The following is a 9,773-nucleotide window of genomic DNA, read 5'->3' as shown; positions in this document are numbered from 1 at the left end:
AGTTCTTGGCGTTCTGATTGTATGCATAGACCTTCACTACAAAACCAAAAAATGTATTAACAGTTATGTCTCCTCCTTTAAGACTGCTCTTTGATGCTTCATTACGATGTTCCATTATCCCCCATTGCTCAAGGCCTTCTAGTGGAACACTCTGACTCTGAGCTCCTTGAGAGCAGGGACTGTCTTTGCCTTTGTTTCCCCAGCACATGAGACGAGCTTAATGCTAGTTAGGTGATTGATCAGCACAAGCCATAGAGAGCTCTACCAGGTTGGAAAAGTTTGAGACTCTCTGAAAACCTGTGTGTCTGGCCTTCTAGAACCTACTTTGCAAAGTTTGACTGGCCACAGGGTGAACATGAATGGTGGCCACACCCACCTAAAGGAGAATTTACTAAATTATAGGAGTCTTGTGATACCTGTTAGTTGTGGGAAGCAACAGATGGAGAATCACAGGTCACTGGGAATGTTGATGATAATAATAAAATTAACATTTATTTAGACCTTATATAGAGATTAAATGAGATGATAATTGTAAAGCACTTAACTTTTGCAGAGCACTAACATGTACTATCTCATCTGATCCTCACAACTACCCTGGGAGATAGGTATCATTATTCCCATGTTATAGATGAGGAAACTGAGGCTGGGAACATGTAATTCACCCAGGGTCATGTCATATCTTCTTGACTCCAGCGCTTACACTCTGTACCCTCTGCGGCCTAGTTTCCCAGCTGAGGTACGATTACCTCAACAAAACTCCTCCACAACAACTATTTTGTACCTAATTTGCTTGTTTTCTCCACCTTCTGGCACAGCTTGAAATAAATGATCATTGCATGGTCAATATAATGGGCTATGAAGTAACCTACTTCAGTCATCAAGAAAGTTAAAACAATTGGATCAGACAATTCATAGTGTAATTATTTCTGCCTTAAGAGTAAAGAGAATCAGCCTGCTGTTGAGGATGGAGGGCTGTTGCTAAATCAGGAAGTTTCCAGATACCATCTCTGACATATACTAGTCACATGTCCAGGGGCAAGTTACTTAATTTTTCAGTTCTCCAGACAATTGAATACTTAGTTGATTTTTAAAGCTCCCCTCAACCCCCTTGAATCATTTGGAATTTATTTTAGTTACATTATGTATTTATTTTCTTTGTACATGTTGTTTCCCCTGAGAGACTGGGAGCTCCAGGAAAGTAAGCAGTTCTTTGTTTTTGTCTACATACCTCCAGGCATGAGTACATTAGGCACTTAATAGGTGCTTGTTGTTTAGATTAGAAGTCCAAGACAAAAACCTGTAAAAAGGTTCCTGAGATCCTCATTAGTGGAGAAAGATTCTAACATGGAATGATGTGACCAGTCTAAGAAAAAATGAAATCAAACATTAAGGATGATGAGGCTATAGGTAAAAAGTTAAACTGAGAAAATGTAAGCAACAGCATTGAATCCTATAGGGCAACAACCAAGGGAAGATAGAGTTCATTTTGATTTCATTCTGGGTACACAACATTTTACAATTCATGGCGATTTTGTAAAGAATATTCAACTTCATGATATAGTCATTGCTCAGAATAGAAGACCATGGACGTTTTTGCTTCTGTATTTGTTATGTGTTTTGGATTTCGTCATGTCTGACTCTTTGTGAGCCCATTTGGGGTTTTCTGGGCAAAGATACAGGAGTGGTGTGCCATTTCCTTCTCCAATTCATTTTACAGGTGAGAAAACTGAGGCGAAGGAGGTTAAAGGACTTGGTCAGGGTCATACAGTTAATAAGTGTCTGTGGCCAGATTTGAATCCAGGAAGATGAGTTTTCTTGACTTCAGATCCCGCATTCTATCCACTATACCACCTAGTTGCCCTTTCTTGCTTTTGTCCAGCAACAAATCAAGCCCCAGACTTTGGAAAAGAATGCACCACCTTCTAAGTATCTCATTGGAATGATAGCAATTTTTGGAACTTGATCTTAAGAAAAAACATAAAACCAAACACTATTTTAGAGGTAACTAGTGGCACAATGAACAGTGCTGGGCCTGGAGTCAGGAAGACCTGAGTTCAAATTAGGTCCAAGATACTTATGAGTTGTGTGATCCTGGGCAAGTAACTTAATTTCTGTTTGCCTCAGTTTCCTCATCAGTAAAATGGATATAATAATAACATCTACCTACCAGGGTTGTTGTGAGGATCAAATGAGATAATAGTTGTGAAGCACCTAACACAGAGTAAGCAATCTACACACACACATACACACATACACACATACACATATATATACACATACATGTATATGCATATATGTATATGTGTATATACACATATATACATTAGTTATTATTGCTATTATTAAATGAAGTAATATTTGCAAATCACTTAGCACAGTGCCTGATACATAGCATTATTGTTGTTCAGTTGTGTCTAACTCTTCATGACCCCATTTTGAATTTTCTTGACAAAGATACTGGGAGTAGTTTGCCATTTCCTTCTCCAGCTCATTTTACAGATGAGGAAACAGAGGCAAACAAGGTTAAATGACTTGCCCAAGGTCACACAGTGAGTAAGTGTCTGAGGCTGGATTAGAATTCAGTGAGATGAGTCTTCTTGACTCCAGATCCAGCACTCTAATCCACTCTGCCACCTAACTGCCTTCTGATACATAGTAGGGGCTATAAAAATGCTTATAACCCTTCCCTTTCCCTACTTCCATTTTGGTTTTTATGATATAGCAGGAAAGTAGGGAGAAAAAATATCACCCTTTGAAATGTATCCAGATTGGAAGGGTGAGTTGTAGATTTGTCCCACTTACATAGAATTGACACATTGAAAAAAAGCAGCCTTCATTCATTTATGATTTCTATAATCAATGCATCAACTAACCACTCAATTTTCAATCATTAATAGTTCCTGATAATATGCCAGGCACAGTACAAGGATGAATCAATTGAATGAATGAATGAATGAATGAATGAGCAGGTATTGAGTCACGTACTGATTCAAATACAAGCAGGCAAGACAGTTCCTGACCCTGAGCTTACATTCAAATGGTGAAGATAATATATAGCATTAGAAGAGTGAAAAGAACAAAAGGAGCATAAAAGGGAATGGAGATGGGGTGGTATGGTTGTCTGGGTTCTATGCAAGGAAGCTGTTTGTTATAGGATCAAAAGATCAAAGGTGACAATCCTTATTCTCCTGGAGAGAGTACATTGGGTAGGAGAAGAGGTTAAGGTAGATAAGATGCATAAAAATAATACACTTTAAAAAAATCACCTTTATTTATGTGCAATCAGCTCAGATTCCCAATCATCTGACCAATTAGATTGCCTCTCTACAGAATACAGAAGATTTGTTAGGAATACAACTGGGTCAGGGGAGTACATCATGTGAAGACAGACACTTCCTTCCCTGGCTGACATTTTTATTTACATATCACATAGGAGTTGCCTGGGCAAGAAAGCATCCTTCTTTTGGCAGACGTTAGAAAGTCTAGGCTATATTCTCTCCCCTCCCCTTTCCTCAATAAATTTGACAATAAATGCAAAATATCTCATTGGAAAAACAATTGACCTGGAAAATAGATACAAGAGAGGAAAAATGGAACCAGAGGGCAAAATAGGCATTGAAAGAATCACCTCAGGAAAGAGATCCCAAAAGAAAAACTCCAAGGAACATTATAGCCAAACTTCAGAACTATCAGGTCAAGGAAAAAATACTGCAAATGACCAGAAAGAAACAATTTAAATATTGGGGAGCCATAATCAGGATTATACAGGACTTAACAGCTGTAACATTAAAGTATCAGAAGTCATGGAACATGATATTCCAGAAAGCAAAGGAGATAGGACTGCAACCAAGAATCACCCACCCAGTTAAATTAAGAATAATACTCCAAGGGAAAAAGTCATTAAATGAAATAGAAGGATTTCAAGCTTTCATAAGGAGAAGACAAGAATTGAACAAACATTTGATCTCAAATATCAAGACCCAAGAAAAGCCTAAAAAGGTAAAAAGTGAAAAGGAAAATAAGGGATTCAATGGAACTGAACTGTTTATATCCCTACACGGGAAGATGATACTTGTAATTCTTAAAATTGTACACTGCTTATACCACTAATAGTACAGCTAGAAGGAGTATACATAGACAGAGGGTATGTGTATAAGGTGAACTTACGACATAAAAAATAATTAAGGGATGAGAAAGATGAGTACACTGAGTGGAGAAGGAAGAAAGAGGTAGAATGGGGTAAATTATTTCACATGAAGAGGCACAAAAGACCCATTACAGTGGAGGGGGAGATGAGAGGGTGAGTGATAGGCATCACTTGAACCTCCCTGCCATCAGTATTGGCTCAAAGAGAGAAGAGTATACACAATCAGTTGAATATAGAAATCTATCTTACTGGACAGGAAAATAGGAAGGAAGGAGATTAAGTAAAGGTGGAGGTGGAAGCTGAACTGACAGAAAGTAGAGAGAGGTGATAGAAACAGAACACTGGAGGGAAAGGGTGAGAAGAGAGAGGACAAATGGGGAAAGATAGGATTGAGGGAAATACATGGCTAGTAATCATAACTATGAATGTCTATAGTAACTTTAAATGAAATTTCTCTTTCTATCTCTTGCTGTTGGATTTTGTCAGTAATATACAGAAATGCCAATGATTTATGTGGGTTTATTTTATATCCTGCAACTTTGTAGTTGTTTATTATTTCAAGTAGTTTTTTACTTGATTCTCTAGGATTCTCTAAGTATATCATTATATCATCTGCAAAGAGTGATAGCTTCATTTCTTCTTTGCCTATTCTAATTCCTTCAATTTTTTTTTTTCACGTTCACCGTTATAAATTCTGGAACTCTAGAAGTAGGATTGGGTAGTCTGGCCCCTGGTGGTTGCCTGCTCACCCAGACCTTTCCTTCCTTTCCATTTCTTCGGTTCCTTTCAGATGAATGTTTTGTGCTGTGGAATGTTTCTTTGCCTGGGGTGAACCCTTAAAGCACTTCCCAGAGTTTTGCTGAGGCACTGGAAGATTTGATTGCAGTAGAATGCTGAGGCACGTGGTGATTTTTTGAGCTGGTTTCCACTATTTCCCCCACCCTCACTGAGGCAATTGGGGGTCCTGGTGTTGGTGTTTGCCTGCTCCACTACTTCAGGCTCAGGATCTCCCCCTGAAATGTTGAGGTGGGGCTTTCCGCTAGCTTGCTGAGACGCCTCCTATTCTGTACTGCTTCCCTTCCCCCAGGGCAAGAGGGGCCTTTCCCGTTAATCTCTCAAGCTACCTGGGCTACCAGACTGCTGCACTCCATCTTTGTGCTGGTTCAGCTGTTCCAGGGTTTTTCCTGGGGCAATATTTTCTGGGCTTTCAGAGGTTAATAAGGGAGGGTGAGAGTGACTTACTTCTTACGCTGACATGTTGACTCCCAGAAGTAGAACTCTCCTAGCATTCAAATTCTTAAAGAGGTTTAGTGATTACAGGTTCACAATGAAACAAGAGATAGAGAACATTACAAAAGGTAAAATATATAACTTTGATTATATTAAAAAGCTTTTGCACAAACAAAGCCAATACCAAAATTAGGAGAATAGTAGAAACCTGGGAAACATGCTTCACAGCCAATGTCTTTGATAAAGGCCTCATTTCTCAAATATATAGAGAATTGTTTCAAAGGTATAAGAATATAAGTCATTCCTCAATTTATAAAAGGTTAAAGGATATTAATAGACAGTTTTCAGATGAAAAAATCAAAGCTATCTATGGATATATAAAGAAGTATTCTAAATCACTCTTGATTAGAGAAATGCAAATAAAACTCTGAGGTACCACCTTGCACCTATCAGATTGGTTAATATGACAAAAAAAAAAAGGAAAATAATAAATGTTGGAGAGGATGTAGGAAAATCGGGATACTAATGCACTATTGGTAGAGTTGTGAAGTGATCCAACCATTCTGGAGAACAATTTGGAACTATGCACAAAGTGTTATAAAACTGTACATACTCTTTCATCCAGCAATACTAGTACTAGGTGTGTAATCCAAAGAGATCATAAAAAAGGGAAAAGGACCTACATGTGCAAAAATATTTATAGTAGCCCTTTTCATGGGGCAATATATTAGAAATTGAGGAGATGCCCATCAATTGGGGAATGGCTGAACAAGCTGTTGTTTATGAATGTAATTTAATACTATTATTCAATAAGAAATGATGAATAAGCAGATTTCAGAAAAACCTGGAAAGACTTTTAAAAACTGATGCAAAGTGAAATAAGTACCAAGAAAACATTGTACACAGTATCAGCAACATTGCATGATGATCAACTGTGAATGACTCAGCTCTTCTCAGCAGCACAATGATCTATGAATCACAAAGTACTCAGGAAGGAAAATGCTATATCCACATCCACATAAAGAACTGATGGACTCTGAATGCACATCGAAGCATAGGTTTTTTTGCTTACTTTATTCTTTTTCATGGTTTTGTTTTTCTTCTGATCTGTTTCTCCTTTCACAAGTGTGACTAATATGGAAATGTGTGTTACACCATGCATTCATAGCAAATCAAAGTGCCTACTACTTTAGGAAGATGGAAAGGAAGGGAGAGACAAAAATTTGGAACCAAAATTTTGTAAAAATGAATGCAAAATTTTGCCTTGACATGTAATTAGGAAAAAAATAAAATACTATTTTAAAAAGGTAAATAAATAAATAAACTCCACATTATCTTTCCCCCACTCTCCAGCTGTCCTTTTTAGTTGCCTAATGTTTCTAGGCATGTATTTTCCTCTTAAGTTGGGTTTCTCTGGTTTTATTAAAATCTCCAAGAAGAACTTTAGAGAGCAAAAAACAAACAAACACAAAGCACATGCTTAGCTCTATCTTCCTACTGCCTAAAACTCAGTGGGTGTGTAACCATCAGTTGCTAAATTCAACCATCATCTACACTAGTGCTCACAGCATGGTATGTTAGAAAGCTCTGTCTTTGAAGTTGTAGATTTTGGGTTGGGTTTCTGTCTCTTCCACTTACTGGTCTTGAAACAAATTACTGTGGGCTTAGGTTTTCTAATCCATAAAGTTAAAGACATATTAGATGACCTCTAAAATGACTTTTGCCTCTAATTGAGGATGTACTGAAGCCAGCTCTAACTGGTTAAGGAAAGATGACTGTTAAATTTTCAGTGTGATCATTATATACCTCAGAAATCAGCAAATGCTACACATCAGAACTTGATTTATTGCTCTGTAGATTGTCTAGACTTAAGTAAGCAATGGAGAAAATTTTAATAATGCCTATTAAGCTTAAAAGTATGTCATGCATGCAATTTTTTTCAGATAGCCAAATATTTACCAGCACAGCTTTACTCTATGATACAATGAAGTCAATAAAAGATGTTGTGGAGGGAGTGGGTCTCAGTGGGCCCAGAGTATGAGAATGAGGCAGCATAAGGTACTGCAATAAAACAATGCGGTTTATTTTATATTGGTCATATGAAAAAATACTGTTCCTTCAGCAAGTGGAAAATATTTCACCATTTAACACAGAAGTCTTTGAAAGGTATTAAATATTTTTCTTATACATTTCAAGAGACAAAATGTTCACTTGTGTATATGGATTATATTTGCACACATCATTAACATGTAATCTAATGCTGTACCTGAGGCACTTCACTAGAAGTCAACTATGCACATAGACTATTTTGTATTAAAACAAAGTTACAGATAAATGTACTAGATTTTCAAAAACAACTTAAACTTGTTTTAAAAATAGTGTGTAATTTGTAATAATAGGTAATCTCTTTTTTTGCATTTGGAAACTGAGTCAAAATTGAAATGTTACTTGCTCAAGGTCATTTCATGGGTTACAAAGAGAAACAGAACTAGATCCTATCCATTAGAACAGATCAACTCCTGCTCTTGAAGTTGGTATGTCACACTGAAGACCACGTCATACAAGTGCCTAATAAAGACTTTAAGCCATTACAGCAAAGTGAGTGGCTTCAGACAAAATCCGAATTGATTGAAACCTTCCTCTGAAATGTGAATCAAAGCAAATCCCATTTTTCCTTTCTGCACCTCTCCTCGTAGAGTGAAGGATCCAAAGATAGCTCTCAAATGGATGTTTCTCTGATACCTGTAGCTTATCAGTAAGAAGAGAAGTAATGGAAATCTCATGAGAAAGCCTGCTCTTAAAAGATTTCCAATCCATTTTTGGAACTCAAAAGGCTTGAATTAGCTTGAGATTAGCATCCAAGTCCTTTGGAGTACACCTGCCAGGGTCTATGAGGTCTGGGAGGGCATCAGAAACTCTGGAATGTTAGACTCATTTTCAGTGACAAGAGTGGGGGGGGGCGGAAACCTAGACTAACTTTTTTTTGTAGGCTACTGGCACATTCCCCTTCTTTCTCCCATTTGTTTCCTCCTATCAATCCTCTCTTAGGATGCGGTAGAAAGTGCTCTACACTTAGATTCATAAGATGTGAGTTTAAGTCTTGACTCTGTGACCTCTTTTATATGTTCATATGTTACTCTGGACATGTCATTTAGTACATTTGGACCTCGATTCCCTTATCTGTAAAATGGGAGGGATGGACTAGAATAGTCCCTCATGGTCCTTCTACTTCTAAATACATGCTATTATACATATGATACATATTATCTGAAAAATAATCTCACTTTTTCAGTTACTCCCAGACTCTCAATACTCTGATAAAACAAAGGAAAATCATCAGGTTATTTCAGTACCCCACAGGAGAGATTTCAAGCCAGCTGACCCCCCAATAGTAGAGCAGGTCTTTTATTTCCTCATTTTATCAAATGAAATTCAATAGAAGAAATCACTCATAGCAGAACTTTAGAGGCACTGGTCCTCCCAACCCTTTTTCTTTCTCTTCATCATCAGGTTTAACTTTTGACTAAACATTAACTTTGAATATCAGCCCCGTTCTAACTAATGCATCAGTTATCAGTGTATGATGTCTAGAAGGGAAGTAAAATAAAAATTCAAGGGTAATAGAGAGAAGTGAACTTTGTTATTCACCTGTAAGGTTTTGTAGCAAGAGGAACTAGAATGTGATTTGTATGCCAGATCCATTTCTGAGTATAACCCTATGGGGGTATTTGTAAGTTATGGAAGTGATTTAACCTGTTGGGATTATGGAAGCATATTCCAACCTTCTTTAAGGTATCCCAGAAGTCTGGTCAAAAAAAACTTCAAAAAATTCCTTCTCAACCATTTTCAGCAAACTATTCATCTCTGTCTCTTTCCTAACCTTGTTTTCAAAAACAGTTCTTCTACTGAATTTCTCCAGATAGTTAGATTTATCTTGACCCTTGACATGGAGGTTCTTTTGCTCCGGTTATTTACCCTACACTGTGGTATACTTTTGCATACTTCAATAAATAAAATAATAAAGAAAAAAAGATATTCAAACAAGCCATTTGATAAATGTGATTAACATAATTAGAAGGCAATAGGGATAAATAAATCAGATACAAGATTACAAGGAAAGGCTGTCTAATCCAATTCTTACCTCCAAAGAAACCCTTGCTACAGCACAGCTAATAAGCTTTTTATTTGCACCCTACCTATTTGCCTCTTTGCAGTTCTCATTCATTGATTCTAGTTCTGCCCTCTTATGTTCATCCTTTGTCCTCAAAGAGGACCAATGACATCATGAGGGTGATGTCTTGACTTGAACATGAATTAGATATGAGTGGGGCATAGCTGCACAAAGTCACCAGCTTCACTTTCTCCTCCCGAGCAAGAGTCAGAGTCTCTAGAGTCA

Source organism: Vombatus ursinus, unplaced genomic scaffold (assembly GCF_900497805.2).
Source record: "Vombatus ursinus unplaced genomic scaffold, bare-nosed wombat genome assembly UNPS02014803.1, whole genome shotgun sequence".
Taxonomy (NCBI): Eukaryota; Metazoa; Chordata; class Mammalia; order Diprotodontia; family Vombatidae; genus Vombatus; species Vombatus ursinus.
Note: the sequence above shows the minus strand (reverse complement) of the source record.